The 18,128-nt window shown below is 38.9% G+C and overlaps 1 protein-coding gene across 1 annotated transcript in view; it reads left to right on the plus strand.

Moving 5' to 3' along the window:
• Window positions 1-18,128, plus strand: part of LOC123519279 (mitochondrial ribonuclease P protein 1 homolog) — a 246,532-nt gene that overhangs the window by 223,713 nt on the left and 4,691 nt on the right. The gene's annotated exons all lie outside the window — the stretch shown is intronic.

Here is an 18,128-nt window from a genome sequence, read left to right on the forward strand (position 1 = left end):
TTGAACTCCAAAACTGCATGATCACTCTTTGCTAAAGGGCACTCCACCCTCATCTCCTCAATGACCATTGGCTCTGTACTAAAGACCAAGTCCAGTCTTGACGATGCTCCCTCTCCTCCAAACCTAGTATCTTCTTTGACCCACTGAGTTAACACATTTTCCATTGCCAGTGTCAATAGTGTATTTCCCATGTTGTCTCTGATCCTTCCATTGACCAGTCCTCCCAACACACCTCTTTACAATTAAAATCTCCCATCATTATAGTTCGTTCACAGCCACCCAACATTTCTTCCAGACATGTTCCTGTATCTTATCATTTCTTCATATTCCTGTACTGACCATGCATTTGTCTTAGGTGGTACGTACACCACTATGTAGTGCCTCTTTTTCCTTCATTAGTTTCTGCTCTGATCTTTAGCACTTCTGCCTTTCCCATACCTTCTTTCACTTGATCCACCTTTATATCTTTTTAACCAGCAACATCACTCCTCCTCCCATCTTACCTACTCTATTTCTTTTCCAAACATTATATTTCCTTCTCCAACCATCATCAGGTCTTCTCCCTCTCTCAGTTTTGTTTCAGTAAGACCCACAATATCTGGGTTCTTGTCCCTCAAGTAATCGTTGAGTTCTAAAATCCCGATATCACTCCATTTATGTTGGAATACATTACATTCGCTCATACGTAAGTTTCTTTAGTCCTTTCTTACTGTACTTTTCTGGGTTATGAACCACTTCCTCAGTCTCATATCCAAGATTCTCCAGAAAACTCTTTCTTCTCCTCTTCTGTCCTCTCTTCATTTTTTTCAAAGCCTCCTTTCTCAACTCATTTAACATTTCTCTTTCCTTTTCACCGAGATCTCTTCTCAACCAAATCTTCCTTGTTGTTTCCTGCTGGGCTAGCCTCCATGACTTCTCCACCAATTCATCTACATCCTTTTGTGACTTAAGTTTGATTCTTATTGGCCTCATACCTTCTCTTGTGAACTTTCCAATTCTATGGAAGTCCTCTATTTCTTGTACTAGGTCGTGTGTGTGTGTGTGTGTGTGTGTGTGTGTGTGTGTGTGTGTGTGTTCACCTAGTTGTATTCACCTAGTTGTAATTTTACACCTGGGTCATCTCTGTGGTCCTGTCTCCATATCTACACACATCCAACTTTCCTTTAAAACTATGCACACTCTCTGCTGACACCACCTCCTCACTCAAACCATTCCACCTCCACACATCTTTGTGAAACTATATTTTTCACATCCTTCAAGCATATTCCCTTGGCTATCTTTTTACTATGCGATCTTGTAGTTCTACTTAAATTTTCCTCTCAACATCATTTGCTCATTATCCACTTCATCCAGTCCATTCAACAGTTTATAAACCTGTATTAAATCTCCTCTTTCTCTTCTTTGTTCATTTCTTTTAATCTCTCCTCATAGGTCATTTCTGCCAATTCCGGAACCATTTTTGTTGCCATTCTCTGCAATCTCTCCAACTTCTTTACATGCTTCTTTTTATAAGGGGACCAGACCACTCCAGCATATTCCAATCTTGGTCTAATTACCATACTAATTAATTTCTTCATCATATCTTTATCCATATATAATTCACTGTTTGATCTGCTGCAGTCTCTCAGACAGCCATTTCACTGAACAGCTCAGAGCTCATTATTTCCATCTTATATCTGAGACCAGGCACACACACACACCGGGACAACAAGGTCACAACTCCTCAAATTTACATCCACCTACTCACTGCTAGGTGAACACTACACGTGAAAGGAGACACACCCAAATATCTCCAGCCAATGTCATCTGGTGTGTGTGTGTGTAACCACTGTGTGTGTGTGTGTGTGTGTGTATTTACCTAATTGTATTTACCTAATTGTAACATACGGAAAAGAGCTATGCTCGTGTTGTCCCGTCTCCATATCTATTAATGTCCAGCTTTTCTTAAAATCATGAATATTCCTTGCGTTGACCACTTCCACGTCTAAACTATTCCATGCTTCCACCCTTCTATGAGGGAAGCTATATTTTTCACATCTCTCCTATAAGTGGCCATTTTAGTTTTTCCCATGCCCTCTCGACATTCTTCCATTCCACATACACAGATCTTCCCTATCCATTTTTCCATGCCAATCATCACTCTGTATATTGCTATCAGGTCTCCCCTTTCTCTTCTGTTTTCCAGGGTTGGAAGTTGCATTCTTTTCAGTCTGTCTTCATAAGTCAAATCTCTTAAGTCAGGCACCATTTTGTTGCAGCCCTCTGTACTTTCTCTAGTTTCCTTATGTGTTTCTTTAAGTTCGAGCCCACTGTATTGTTGCATATTCAAGCCTCGGTCTTATCATTGCAGTAATTATTTTCTTCATCATTTCTTCATCTAGATATACGAACGCCACTCTTATGTTCCTCAATAAGTTCAATACTTCTCCAATTATTTTGTTTATATGTCTCTCTGGCGATAGGTCATTGGTAATTGTCACCCCAAGGTCTTTTTCTTCATGACTGGTTTTATGTCTTCATTTCCTATCTTGTACATACTCCTGATTCTTCTTTCACTCTTGCCAAACTCTATTTTCTTGCATTTTGTCGTGTTGAACTCCATTTGCCATGTACAGCTCCATTTCCATATTCTGTCCAAGTCTTCCTGGAGTAGTTCGCAATCTTTGTCACATCTCACTTTTCTTAACAATTTTGCATCGTCTGCAAATAGGCTCACATAACTGGACACCCCATCCACCATGTCATTTATGTAGACTGCGAACATTACTGGTGCCAACACTGATCCCTGTGGAACTCCACTCTCCACCAATCCCCATTCTGATGGTCTGTCCTTAATTATTGTTCTCATTTCTCTTCCTACCAAAAGTCTTCCATCCATTTTAGTAAACTGCCATGCACTCCTCCTACCATTTCAAGTTTCCAGATCAGTCTCTGGTGTGGTACCTTATCAAAGGCCTTTTTTAAATCCAGATATATTCCATCAGCCCAACCATCTCTTTCCTGTATTACATCTATCACCCTCGAATAGTAACATATCAGGTTTGTCGTGCATGAACGCCCTTTCCTAAAACCAAATTGACACTCACAAAGTATGTCATTTTTCTCCAAGAAGTCTGTCCATCTAGTCTTCACCACCCTCTCACACATCTTAGCTACCACACTTGTAAGTGACACTGGTCTATAGTTCAATGGGTCTCTCTTGTTACCTGATTTATAGATTGGGACAATGTTAGCTCTTTTCCAGTCTTGGGGCACTACACCTTCCCTTAATGAGGCATCAATTACTTCACAAACTTTTTCTGCCAATTGCTCCCTGCATTCTCTTAAAATCCATCCTGATACCCCATCAGGTCCCACAGCTTTTCTCACTTCTAAACTCCCCATCATGTTCTTGATCTCCTCCACCGTTACTTGAAACTCCTTCATAATCCCTTTCTGTTCCATTACCAGTGGTTTGTCAAAAGCAGTCTCCTTTGTGAATACCTTCCGAAAGCATCCATTCATAGCCTCTGCCATTTCCTGGGATCTTCACTGCATACTCCATTTACTTCTAAACTTTCAATACTTTCTCTATTTTTGATGTTGTTGTTCACATGTCTGTAAAAAAGCCTTGGTTGGTCTTTACATTTATCAATTATATCCTTTTCTTGTTTCTTTCTTTCTTCTCTTCTAATCAACACATATTCATTTCTTGCTCTTTTGTAACTTTCCCACTGCTTAATCCGTCTTTTCCTTCTCCACCTCTTCCATGCATCCTCTTTTCTTGTTCTAGCCTTTTCACATCTATCGTTAAACCAGTCCTGCTTTCCAACTTCTCTATGTTGTCTTATTGGTACAAATTTTTCTCACCTTCTTTGTATATTTTTATAAATTCCTTCCACTTTTCATTTGCTCCTTAGCACTCTTGAATTTCATCCAATTTGTCTCTTGAAAGAATTTCTTTAGGTTTCCAAAATCTGTCTTGGCATAATTCCATCTTCCCACTTTATATTCTTCATTTCTTCTAGATTTCTCTTCGTCTATCACCTTGAACTCCAAAACTGCATGATCACTCTTTGCTAAAGGGCACTCCACCCTCATCTCCTCAATGACCATTGGCTCTGTACTAAAGACCAAGTCCAGTCTTGACGATGCTCCCTCTCCTCCAAACCTAGTATCTTCTTTGACCCACTGAGTTAACACATTTTCCATTGCCAGTGTCAATAGTGTATTTCCCCATGTTGTCTCTGATCCTTCCATTGACCAGTCCTCCCAACACACCTCTTTACAATTAAAATCTCCCATCATTATAGTTCGTTCACAGCCACCCAACATTTCTTCCAGACATGTTCCTGTATCACTTATCATTTCTTCATATTCCTGTACTGACCATGCATTTGTCTTAGGTGGTACGTACACCACTATGTAGTGCCTCTTTTTCCTTCATTAGTTTCTGCTCTGATCTTTAGCACTTCTGCCTTTCCCATACCTTTTTCACTTGATCCACCTTTATATCTTTTTTAACCAGCAACATCACTCCTCCTCCCATCTTACCTACTCTATTTCTTTTCCAAACGTTATATTTCCCTTCTCCAACCTTCATCAGGTCTTCTCCTCTCTCAGTTTTGTTTCAGTAAGACCCACAATATCTGGGTTCTTGTCCCTCAAGTAATCGTTGAGTTCTAAAATCCCGATATCACTCCATTTATGTTGGAATACATTACATTTCGCTCATATGTAAGTTTCTTTAGTCCTTTCTTGCTGTACTTTTCTGGGTTATGAACCACTTCCTCAGTCTCATATCCAAGATTCTCCAGAAAACTCTTTCTTCTCCTCTTCTGTCCTCTCTTCATTTTTTCAAAGCCTCCTTTCTCAACTCATTTAACATTTCTCTTTCCTTTTCACCGAGATCTCTTCTCAACCAAATCTTCCTTGTTGTTTCCTGCTGGGCTAGCCTCCATGACTTCTCCACCAATTCATCTACATCCTTTTGTGACTTAAGTTTGATTCTTATTGGCCTCATACCTTCTCTTGTGAACTTTCCAATTCTATGGAAGTCCTCTATTTCTTGTACTAGGTCTTTTCCTCCTCCTGCACCACATTAATGATATTATTTATCACCTTTTTATGTTTTTCTCTCTCCATTTTACTCGGTGTCTTATCCTCCTCCACACCAAATATCACCACACATCTCTTTTTGTCTACAGTTTCCCTCACCAATGTCTCATTTGACTTAATAACCTTCACCACTTTCTCAGCTATCTTCTCTTCTATGATCTGTTGATCTATAATTTCAGCAAGGCCCAAAGTTTTCTCCCTGACTCTTTGATTTCCTTTTCCAGACTTGCAACTTTGTAATTTACCTCCTTTCTTTCCACTTCCTGACTTTTTTCCATTCAGCCTGCTTCTCCATCACTTTTCCTAGAGATTCTCCACATTTTCGCAATTCACTTTAATTAGCTTAACTTCCTCTTTCAGTGCTGCATTTTCCTTCTTCATATCGGCACAGTCTTTCTTAACATTGTCATAACTCGTTTCCAGGCCCTCATACTTTTCAAACAGTTTTCAATTTTACCTTCTAACTCCAGAATTTTCTTCACATAAGCGCTCTTTTCCATTATTCCTTGAAACCCTGTGAAGTCTGATTCCTCTTTCGAGTTCACGGCCGCCATGTTGCGCAGACGTAAACAAACCAGCTGATGGCTCAAACGCAGGCTACAGTTTATATTTACCTTCACTGGACATTATTTTGCTAATCAACAGTTAACATGACTATATGGAGACGGGACAAACATTACCAGCTCCTTTCCCACCTTGGTTACTCTTAGGCAATGGTAACTGTAGAATTATAGATGATTGCTCTGAGCTCAGCGACCACCTCCGCCATCGACGATGATGTGTGTGTGTGTGTGTGTGTGTATTTCTTATGTGTGTGTGTGTGTGTGTGTGTGTGTGTGTGTGTGTGTGTGTTTTACCTATTTGTGTATTACAGGGCCGAGCTAAGCTCTCTGTGACCTGTCTCCTTGTCCATTCCTGTCATATCTCTCTTTCATCTGATTGACACACACGTCAACGACATCACTGCTCAGTTTATTCCACTTATCAATGCTACGATGCGGGAAACTGTATTTTCTCACATCATTTAGACAGATGTCCTTTATTAGCTTTTTTCCCATGTCCTCAGATGATTACTTGTGGTCACCTTTATCAACTCTCTGTCCAGTATGTCAATCTTGTTCACCAATTTATACATAGTTATCATGTCTCCTCTTGTTCTTCTCTCTTCTAATGTGGTCAGCCCCAGCTTCCTCAGTCTTTCCTCATAGTCTAACTCCCTGAGTCCTGGTACCATCCTTGTTGCCAGCCTCTGTACCCTTTCCACCTTCTTCACATTTTTCTTCATATGCGGTGACCAGGCACAAGCTGCATATTCTAACTGGGGTCTTATTAAGGTACATAATATCTTCTTCATCATTCCTTCATCTAGGTAGTGGAATGCAAGGCCAATATTTTGAAGCATGTTGTATGTTTTCCAAAAAATCTTCTTAACCCGTACAGCATCAGCAGATCTGAGACTTTGTGATTTTGCCAGTGCTGGCCACATCATGGATTTTTTTTTTTTTTTTTTTGCTTAACCACTCTTAAATGATGTGAAACAAATGAAAATGACAGTCATTCCTCCCAGAACTGACTGGAAGTGGTATTAATTGTCAGATGTTTTGTGCTAAGGTTAGCGACTTAGCAAAGCCTTATGTGACTAGTTTATTCGCTTCCTCGTTTCTCACCAGTCCGAGTTGGACACATGCATAATATCGTTCCTGAGTTGAAAGAAAAACAATGTGTCATGTTTTGCTGTTTGGGAGTGTTTGTGGCTAAAAATAGACACCAGATATCATGATGGAGTGTTGCCTTTCGTGGTGCATATATTTTCCGAGTAATATGTACTTGTTTTTCCTTATAACAAAGCAATTGGAAAATTCTTATTTATGTCATACAAAGTTTTCACTACCACAATATAACAGTTACCAAAAACAACTGAAATGGTAAGAGTAAGTAATGAAATTACGCTCGTTCATATTAGCGGAGTTGAGGCTCAGTTTCGCTACACCTAGCTGAAGGCAGCAGAAACTCTAAAGTTCAGATATGTTAAATACAGGAAGCATTCATGTTAGCAGGGACGAGGAGGCAGCATGACAATGTCTACAGTGCATGATGGCAGTATAATGGTAGGTTTTGAGGACGCATACCTCCAAACACGAGGAAGCTCACCGACGTATCTCATCTCTCTGACGCCCGGTTCACTCAATAGCACATATCTATGTTTTTTCAAAAATCTTGTTAATGTGTTTCTCCAGTGACAAAGTGTTTTGCACAGTTACTCCTAAGTCTTTCTCCTCATTGGTCTCTTTAATTTTCTCATCACCCAGCCTGTAATCCCTGTTTGGTCTGTATCTACTTCTTCCCATTTTCATAACATGGGTCTTGTCTATATTAAATTCCATCTGCCACTCCTTACTCCACTTATATATTTTATCAAGATCTTCCTGTAACTTGTTACAATCTTCCACATTCTTTACTCTCCTCATAATTTTAGTATCGTCTGCAAACATGTTCATGTAACTGTCAATTCCTACTGGCATATCATTAACATAAATCAAAAACATGATGGGACCCAGCACTGACCCTTGTGGAACTCCACTGGTTACCTTCTTCCACTCGGACTTCCTTCCTCTCACCACTGTTCTCATTTCTCTTCCCATTAAGTAATTTTCCATCCATTTTGCTAGTTTATCATTTACTCCTCCAATCATCTTTAGTTTCCACATCAGTCTATTGTGTGGTACTTTATCAAAGGCCTTTCTCAAGTCCAGGTAGATAGCATCCACCCATCCCTCTCTATGTTGTAGTATGTCAGTCACTCTTGAATAAAAACATAATAAATTGGATACACGATCTTCCTTTTCTGAAACCAAACTGCCTTTCACTCAGAATGTTTTCACTTTCTAGATACTCACTCCACTTAGCTTTAATTACTTCTTCACATACCTTGCACAATATACTAGTCAACGATACTGGTCTATAATTTAGCGGTTCCATTCTACTACCATTCTTATATATAGGCACAATGTCAGCTCTTTTCCACTCTTTCGGGACTAATCCTGTTCGTATGGAGGTTTCCACAATATCAAATACAGGGTTCAACAATTGATCCTTACATTCATTTAGCAACCTCCCAGATATGCCATCAGGCCCCATTGATTTATTAATATCCAGATTGCTTATAATTTTCCTTACATCTTCCTTAGTAACCATGATGTCCTGCATTTGCTTTATTTCCGTAGGCCTTCCTCCCATAAAATGCTCCTCCTTTGTAAACACTTTGCAAAAGTTGTCGTTCAAAATTTCAGCTATATCTCCAGCATCTTCTTACTTCCCCGTTTTTACCTTTTCTATTGCCTCCCTTTTATTTAGTTTTCCATTTATGAATTTGTAAAACATTTTGGGTCACTATCACAGTTTTCCACCACCCTCTGTTCATATTCCTTCTGTGCTGTTCTCCTTACTTCAACATATCTATTCCTTGCTGTTTTGTAGACTTCTCTTGATAATACATCACTGTTTTCTTAAGTTTCTTCCATGCCTTTTCTTTGTTCTTTTTTGCTTCTTCACAATTTCTATTAAACCACTGTTTATTATTTAAAGTCCTCTTTCTGTGATATGGCACAAACTTTTCACAGCAGAGTTATACAAATCCATAAATTTATCGTATTTCAATTGCATATCCCTTTCCTGGTATACCACGGACCAGTCAATTTCATTAAAGAACTCCCTTATATGGTTATAATTTGCCCTAGTATAATTTAATTTTTCCTCCCTGCGTTCCACAATCTTATTCGTGCTTAATTCCGTATCCAGCTCAAAGCTTAGGACATCATGATCGCTTTTCCCAAGGGACATTCATGTTCAATTTCCTCTTTTAGAGATTCCCTGGTAAATACCAAATCCAACCTTGCTGCAACATCTTGTCCCTGCACCTTGTTGGTGATCTCACCCACTGTGTCATCAAGTTATTTGTTGCTACCTTTAACAATTCTTCTGCCCACTCACCACCGTTCACCACTTCGTAGTCTTCCCACACTATTTCTTTGCAATTAAAGTCTCCAACTATCATCACTCTATCCTTTCTGATGAGTTCTTGCTTCATTCTGTCTAGAGTATTTCTCATCACCATTTGGTACTGTTCATATTCCCAAGCACTGGTTCTGGGTGGTATGTATACTGTTATAATATTAATGTCCCTCTTGCCATCTGTTATAAGCATACTTATCACTTCCTCATTTCTCTTACTATAGTTCACCTCCTTCACTATCAGATCTTCCTTAGTAAGAACCATTATACCACCACCTCCTTTATTTTTCTATCATTTCTCCATACTTTGTAGTGTTTTACAACAAACCAGTCTAGCTTTATTTCGGCCTTAGCTTTGTTTCCACTACACACATTATGTCCGGTTCGTTATTTCTTAGGTAATCCATACATTCTAGCCTCTTAGACAGAAATCCATCTATGTTCGTGTAAGTCACTTTTATTCCATTCCTAGTCTCATTCTTCCATGTAATGCCTATTCCGTCTGTTTTATCCACCACTTCTTTAGCCTCCCATTTCTCATCCTCCAAAAACTTGGTCTTTTCCTCCTCTGTTCTTTCGTCATTCCTCTCCTTCACTTCAGTTACAAGCTCCTTCATTTTCATTCGCTCATCTTGTGACATATTTCTTCTTATGTAAATTGTTTTGGTTTCCTCAGAGTCCTTAAGTTTCCAAGCCCTCCTCAACAAGGCCTCCGCTGACAACTGAGACTTTAATTTCAATTTTAATGGTCTATTCTTGCCTTCCTCAAAAGCTCCCAATCTCACACTTTCTTTTACCTCAGCATATAGGTCCTCTTCTTCCACAGAGATCTTGTTCAGTAAAGACTTAATCCTGTCATTTTCCTAATCCCTCCTGTCCTGCCAGTTCCTGTTAGTTTCTTCCCTCAATCCTATTATGATCACACATTTTTTCTTTTCAGCAATATCTCTCACCACATACTCATTTTCCTTTAGTGCCTTTACCATTTCCCTCTGCGTAATCCCTTTATTTTCCTCTTCCTGCTTTTTTTACTATCTCCCTAAACAATCTTTTGTACCTCCTGATGTTCATGGTTCACATCTTTCGGATATTTTCATCTCCATTTCCATGAGTTTAGCCTTCATCTCTTCACATTGTTTCCTTAGTTGTTGGTTTTCTTTCTCCATCTCTACTTTTTACTTCAATAGCTCTTTATTTGCTAACGTTAACAAATAGATCTCTTTTTTGAACGAATCATTCTCGGCTAGAACTCTATCCAGTTTTTCTTCTATGGACAAAATGTTTAAAAACTTACTTTCCAGTGCCTGGATTCTTCCATCCATATCTAGTTTCTCCAGTCCTTTTGGCGTAGTTATAAAACCTTCAAAGTCTCTGGCTTGTGTAGATGCCATTTTTGTTATCGTCAGCTGATTACGGCCAAAACAATCACCGCATACACTCTCCTCTCAGGGATCACTCTCCATATCCCTCACTTTCAACATTAAGCGACAGTAGGACATTAACAGGACACTAACTTAGAGTTACCCGGGCCCTGTAACACCATAGGTATTTTTCTTCTTCCCGTCCGCAGCCGGAGATGAGCCATCTTCTCTCAGCGTGTGTGTGTGTGTGTGTGTATTCACCTAGTTGTGTTCACCTAGTTGTAATTTTACAGGGCCTGGGTATCATACTCGTGTGGCCCCGTCTCCATATCTACACATCCAACTTTCCTTTAAAACTATGCACACTCCTTGCTGACACCACCTCCTCACTCAAACCATTCCACACCCCCACACATCTTTGTGGAAAACTATATTTCTTCACATCCTTCAAGCATATTCCTTGGCTATCTTTTTACTATGCGATCTTGTAGTTCTATTTAAGTTTTCCTCTCTCAACATCATTTGCTCATTATCCACTTCATCCAGTCCATTCAACAGTTTATAAACCTGTATTAAATCTCCTCTTTCTCTTCTTTGTTCCAAGGTAAGCAAATTCATTTCTTTTAATCTCTCCTCATAGGTCATTTCTGCCAATTCCGGAACCATTTTGTTGCCATTCTCTGCAATCTCTCCAACTTCCTTATATGCTTCTTTTTATAAGGGGACCAAACCACTCCAGCATATTCCAATCTTGGTCTAATTACCATACTAATTAATTTCTTCATCATATCTTTATCCATATAATGGAAGGCTAATCCAATATTTTTATCAAATTATACGTTTCTCCAAACATCTTATCAATATGAGCCTCAAACTGCCCATGGTCTTGTATTATCACTCCCAAATCCTTTTCCTTTTCCACCTTTTTCAACACTACTTCTTCACCCATCTTATATGACCCTCTTGGCCGTCTTCCACTCTTCCCATCTCCATCACATGACTTTTGCTCAGATTAAATTCCATTTGCCACCTCTTGCTCCACTCCCAAATCTTATCCAGGTCTGCCTGTAAAATTTCACAATCTTCTTCACTCTTCACACACCTACACAACTTCGCATCATCCGCAAACAAATTAATATAACTGTTTACTCCTCTGGCATGTCATTAATATATACAAGGAAAAGTATTGGTGCCAGCACTGAGCCTTGTGGGACTCCACTCTCCACCACCAACCAGTCCGACTTTGCATCCCTTATTACCGTTCTCATCTCCCTCCATCTCAAGTAGTTTTCCATCCACTTTAACACTTTTCCTTTCAGTCCTCCATAAATCTCTAATTTCCATAACAGTCTCATGTGAGGTACCTTGTCAAAAGCTTTCTTTAAATCCAAATATACACAGTCCATCCATCCTCTCTCTCTTGTATTTTGTCAACCACTCTTGAATAAAAGCTCAGTAGATTTGTTACACATGACCTCCCTTTCCTGAAGCCAAATTGATGATCCGATAATAACTTATGATCCTCCAGGAACCGTATCCAATATTTCTTTATCACCCTCTCACAAATCTTACCGACCACACTTGTTAGAGACACAGGTCTATAGTTAAGAGGCTCTTCCTTACTGCCTCCCTTATAAATGGGCACCACTTCAGCTCTCTTCCACTCTACTGGTACTTCCCTGTTTCTAATGAACACCTTATAATATCATATAATGGATCAATCAATTCTTCTCTACACTCCTTCAATAATTTTCCTGAAACTTCATCTGGTCCCATCGCTTTATCATCTTTAAGTTCCTCCAACATTTTATATAACTCCTTTTAGGTATCTTAATGTCATCCATGTGCACATTTCCTTGTACATTCTGAGGCTTTACAAACATTGTTTCTTCAGTAAATACTTGCTGAAACCTATTATTTAGCAATTCCGCTATATTCTTAGGGTCATCTACTATCCCTTGCTCTCCTTTTAATCTTTCAATGGACTCTCTCTTTTAAGTTTACCATTTATGAACCTGTAAAACAATTTTGGATGTTCCTTACTCTTGTCTACAATATCTTTTCAAATTTTCTTTCTTCCTCCTCCTTACCCTCACATACTCATTTCTTGCCACTCTATAATTCTCCTTATTTAGTATATTCCTGCTCTTTTCCATCTTTTCCAAGCCACATCTCTCTTTTCCTTAGCCTTAACACAAGTTGCATTAAACCAATCCTTTCTTCCTTCCTCTCTCGGTTTATACTTTGGTACAAATTTCATAACTCCTTCTTTATAATATTTCATAAAAATCTCATATTTCTTTTGCACTTCTCTGATTTGTAACATCTCCTCCCAATCTAATTTTCTGAAATAATTTTTCAAACTTTCTGTGTCCATCTTTCTATAATTCAATCTACCACTCCTGTATGTCTCGTCCTTCCTTCGCTGTGTTGTTGCTATCTGCATTTCCATAACCACATGATCACTCTTTCCCAAAGGACACTTGTATTGTATATCTCCACATAGGTACACTTCTCTTGTTAACACCAAATCCAGTCTAGCCGGTTCATCATCTCCTCTATATCTAGTATTTTCCTTCACCCTCTGTTCCATCATATTTTCCATCATTAGATTAAGAAATCTCTCTCCCCATGCTTCCTCTCCAACACCACTTACTAGATTTTCCCAATCCACCTCCTTACAATTAAAATCTCCTACTAGTATCACCTTTCTTTTTCCAGATAATACACTTTCCAAACTCTGTAAAGTATCCTTGATCATATTGTCGTATTCCTTAATGTCCAAGAATTTGTTTTAGGAGGTACATAGGTCACCATGATTATTAATTCTTTTCCATCACTTTTTATCCTTATGCTTATCACTTCTGCGTTGTTCTTCCCATACCAAACCTTATCCACATTTATTTATTTCTTCGTCATAATCATAACTCCTCCTCCACCTTTACTCTCTATCCTTTCTCCATATATTATATTTATTATCCAAATTTATCTTTGTTTTTCATGCAATTTTGTCTCAGTCAAACACACTATATCAGGCTTCTCCACCATCATATAGTCTTGCAATTCCAATCTACTTGACAGTATCCCATCTATATTAGTATACATTACGGTCCACCCACTGCTCCCTCTAGGGGTTCCTCCGTATTCCTTCTTTCCACATACCACTTTCTGACTCTCTCTCCTATAACTCTCCAAAAACTTTTCTCTTTCCTCCTCAGACCGCTCATCATTTTTCCTTCTCGCCTCTTCCACCAATTCCTTATATCTTCTCCTCTCTTCCTCATTTCTATTCTTTCTCACAAACACCTCTTTACAACCTTCTATCTCTCTTAACTTTGATGTTCTATATAGGATATCCTCCAGATTGTTGTGACTTCAGTACTACTTTAATCGGTCTGCTCACTCCTCCTTATACGGACCCAGTCTATGGATCTCTTCCACTTCTTCTTGTAGGTCTTTTTTTCATCATCATTTAGATTTTTGAACAGATCTCTTACCGTTTTAATTCTTCCTTAATTCTCTTAGGCTTATATGTTATATTTTGTTCTTTCATCCCAAATATTAACACACTCTTCTTCTTTTCTGCTATTTCCTTATCAATGTTTCCTTATTCTTCATTACATTAACCAGTTCCTTGGACCTTTCTTTTTTGTCTTCCTTCAACTGATCTTTAATTATTTCTTGTAATCCAACCATCTCTGCTTCCCTCGACTCAGTCCATTGTGTTTTCTTCAGTTCCCATTCCCTTTCAAACCTTTCATTCTGCTCACTAATCATTTCCTTAAAGTCATCTTTCTCCTTTACTACTCTATCCATTTTCTCCTCCAACCGTCTCTTGTATTTTTCAACCTCCACTCTCAAGTGTGCATTCTCATCCACCAATCGTTTTCATTTTCCTCCAGTCTCTTAACTCTTTCCTTCAAAGCCTTTGGAATTCTCTATCCTGCTCCTCCTCACTCCTCTGAACTTTTAATTCCTTCACTAATTCCTCAAATCTCTTCTCCAACATTACCAATCTACCTTGCAATGTTGCCCCTGTTGAAGCTGGACTCATGCTTTGACTGGCCACTTTCGGCTTTGCTCCCTGGGCCTCAACATATTTTGAATTTGGTAATTTATTTCTTACCGGTCTATCCATTTTTTCTTACTCTTCCTGGGAACATGTGGGTGTGTGGTCAGTGGGGGCCAGGCCTGGTAGCTACGTGTGTGTGGTTGGATGCGTTGGCGGCTGCTATGGCTGGCCTTTGTGTGGTTCCCGCTCTGTCGTTTGGAGTGTGGAGGTTCTCACACTTCCGATCACTCCCATGTACACGCCACCAGGCTACGTTCACTCTGTACACTCATTCACTCGCTCTGATCGCCCCTCAATAGCAATAACTATTCTCACTCAAGCACATTGTTTAGCGTGTGGAGTGTTAGTTAGATGCCGCTCTTGCGCAGGAGGCACGTCCGTTCTCCATTGAGCGTGTGCATGTGCGTGTACGTGTGTGTGTGCATGTGTATGTGTGTATGGGTGAGTGTATATTTCCTTGTATGTGTATGTATATATAAGTGAAATTATATTTCCTTGTGTATGTGTATACTTAAGGGGACCGTCCGGTGGCCATGATATCGAAAAATCTGAAAAAATAAATAATAAATAAATTAATTAAATCTCCAAAACACCACCAGACCATCCCCAAACATATGGGAACATAGTGATGGAGTATATTGAGGAAATACGATAAAATACATGGGATATTTAAACTTTAAAGGGCCCCTGCCATGCCCACTACAGCCCAGGGCTTCCTCCTTCCCACTCTCTGTGCTATAAATGATGATAATAAGCACGGAAAATTGCCATGGAAAGTGGTTTCTTTGGTAAGGAAAGATGGGTGCTGGCAACTCAGTATTATGGCATACACAGGAACACACCCTCTCCCTTTCCATTTTAGTGTCCATGTGACTGCGATGGGAGGAGGATCTATTGAGTATCTCGCCCGTTATTTCTAACCTTGCAAGCCACAATCCAGCCTATTTTACCTGTCTTTTTTGCCTTACAATATCTAAACAAACGGTGCAAGTGGAAATTACAAGTTGTAACGACCATACATGGATGGGAGACACCCTCACCTTCGAGTGACTAATAACTACAATCACTGCAGGGGCGGCGAGGTGCCATATGAGGCGTACATGATATTCTGAACATGCCTAAAAAGGATATATGATGCACATGGTGGTGTATGAGCACCAAATATCCAACCCAAAGAAATGTACAGGGTCATAGAGGACAGAAATGACATCTCTGAGTTTTTTTGCTTTTTTCTCAGTTTCCACTTTTTATCATTCAAATTGTATCTTTTCCCAGATTTCTCAACGGATTTTCAATCTTGAGGTATCATTTTGAAACTCAATGAAGCTGCTATATTTTCACCTCAGAGAATATGGATTTTTTTTATAAGTGCCACAATATAATTTTATATAAAAAAAAAATGAAAAAAAAATGAAAAATTCATAATGGCCATCAAAAAAAAAAAAAAAAAAAATTCTATGATGTGAAAGGTTTTGGTATATGACATACTTCATATCCACACTGGCAAAATTGAAATATGCCCTGTAGCAGCAAAGTTTATAGGAAAAATATATATTTTTTAAAATTGATTTTTATATTTTTTCATGCAGTTATTTATGGGCCAATTCTCTTGTAACTACTAAACTAACATCATGTAATGAACATCTATCAGTAAAAAAGAAAAATACCCACATACCTCTTTATTTTCAATTTTTCAAAAACCTCACCGGACGGTGCCCTTAATATGTATGTGTGAGTATAGATTGGCACGTGCGCATGCATAATTATGGGTATGCATATGGTTTTGTGTATGTATATGTATGCTTGTGTATTTATGTATATCTTCGTGTATTGTAGCTTTTACTCGTTTTCAATGTAGGTCTTTTAGCTATATATATATATATATATATATATATATATATATATATATATATATATATATATATATATATACAGGCAACCCCCGTTTAACGAAGGTTCACTCAACGAAATTTCGCTATAACGAAGGTTTCATTTTACTACCATCTGCTCGTTTAACGAACACCAAACTCGCTTTAACTAAGTTTTATCCAGGTAATTTTTTTCCAAATTTGAAAGCTCCACTGTATCATGCAAGCTGACAGGCTTTTGAATACATCAGGAGCTGCTGGTACTAAGGCCTGCCTCAGGAGAAATCCTGAGACACCTGTAGAATAAAGATCAAGATCAAGCCTCTCGTGGACAACACAGGCTCTGCCGATACAAAGGCCTGACTCAGAAGAAATTATGTCACCTTTAGCATCAAGATCAAGATCAAGATGACACACACCACTCACTGCCCAGTCAAAACATAACAGCGTCACCAGCAGCTCATCTTCCTTAGTTCAACTTACCACCAAAACACCCTGCAATGTGGCCTAACGTTCCTAAGAAGACCAGGAAGTCTCTTACTCTCGAAGTGAAGCTGGGTATTATTCACAGACAAGAGAAAGGCCAGAAAACTAATAACATTGCTTCCCACCGGAAACAGGCTTATTCGGACCGTGGCTGATTCGGACCAAGCTGATTCGGCCCTTTTTCTGGCTCTTTCGGACCTCGATGTCCTGGCTGATTCGGACCTCGACCTTATTGTCCTGGCTGATTCGGACCTTTTCCAGGGGGGACTTTGCATAATTCCAACACTTGTTACCGAGAGGATATTAATTGAATAAGAAAAGGTAAAATTACATTTTATTGAAAAATTACATTTAATGCATTTATTAGGAATACTCTAAGTCTTAGTCTAGGCCTACAATTTCACTTACACATAGATATATGCACACTTCTTGAGTAACTGGCCAGTTGTTATATTCTTATCATTATATTCCTTCCATACTTGTATTATACGACCTTGTATCTCCTTCACCCGATTTCTCTGATACCTTTTTAATTTTCCTTCTTTTACGAGTTTTATGTGATTAGGTATTTCCTTCGCCTCCAGTATAGCAAACTTATCAATAAATAGAAGGGAAGGTTACCTTTTTTAGCACTTCTGTTTAATTTGTGATGCCATCCTTCCACGTCATTGTTTGTCCTTATGCTGCGCCCAAAAACTGACCAGTTCTCTACTGTCCACACATTACTGTTTGTAAGTGTTCGGATAATTCAAAACATGATCCGAATCAGCCTAATACATGGTCCGAATCAGCCAAGACTTAGGTCCGAATCCGGTCCGAATTAGCCATGGTCCGAATCAGCCACGGTCCGAATAAGCCTGCATTCCTTCCCACCATGGCTTGACTCCATCTACTGTCTACTATTTTCAAGTCAAGAGACTCTATTAAAAAGGCTAGTGAGACCTCATCTTTGCAAGCTAAAAGAACCACCAGAACTCGTGACTCTACAATGGATAAAATGGAAAGCCCTGTGGAAATGTGGTACATAAGTTTTGTATGCAGTACCATGATGCGCACTTTGTTTACATTCCACAGGTTGCCGGTTAGTGTATTTCCCGTTTCACTCTCCCTCCCTTCATAAAGTTAAGATCATCAACATTATAAAGTTACGTACATACATACATTAGTGTACATTATAATGACTTAAATTAAACTACCTAAATGTTTAACTTCATAATGTTTACTTTCATTAAA

The sequence above is a fragment of the Portunus trituberculatus genome, chromosome 45 (genome assembly GCF_017591435.1).
Source record: "Portunus trituberculatus isolate SZX2019 chromosome 45, ASM1759143v1, whole genome shotgun sequence".
Classification (NCBI taxonomy): Eukaryota; Metazoa; Arthropoda; class Malacostraca; order Decapoda; family Portunidae; genus Portunus; species Portunus trituberculatus.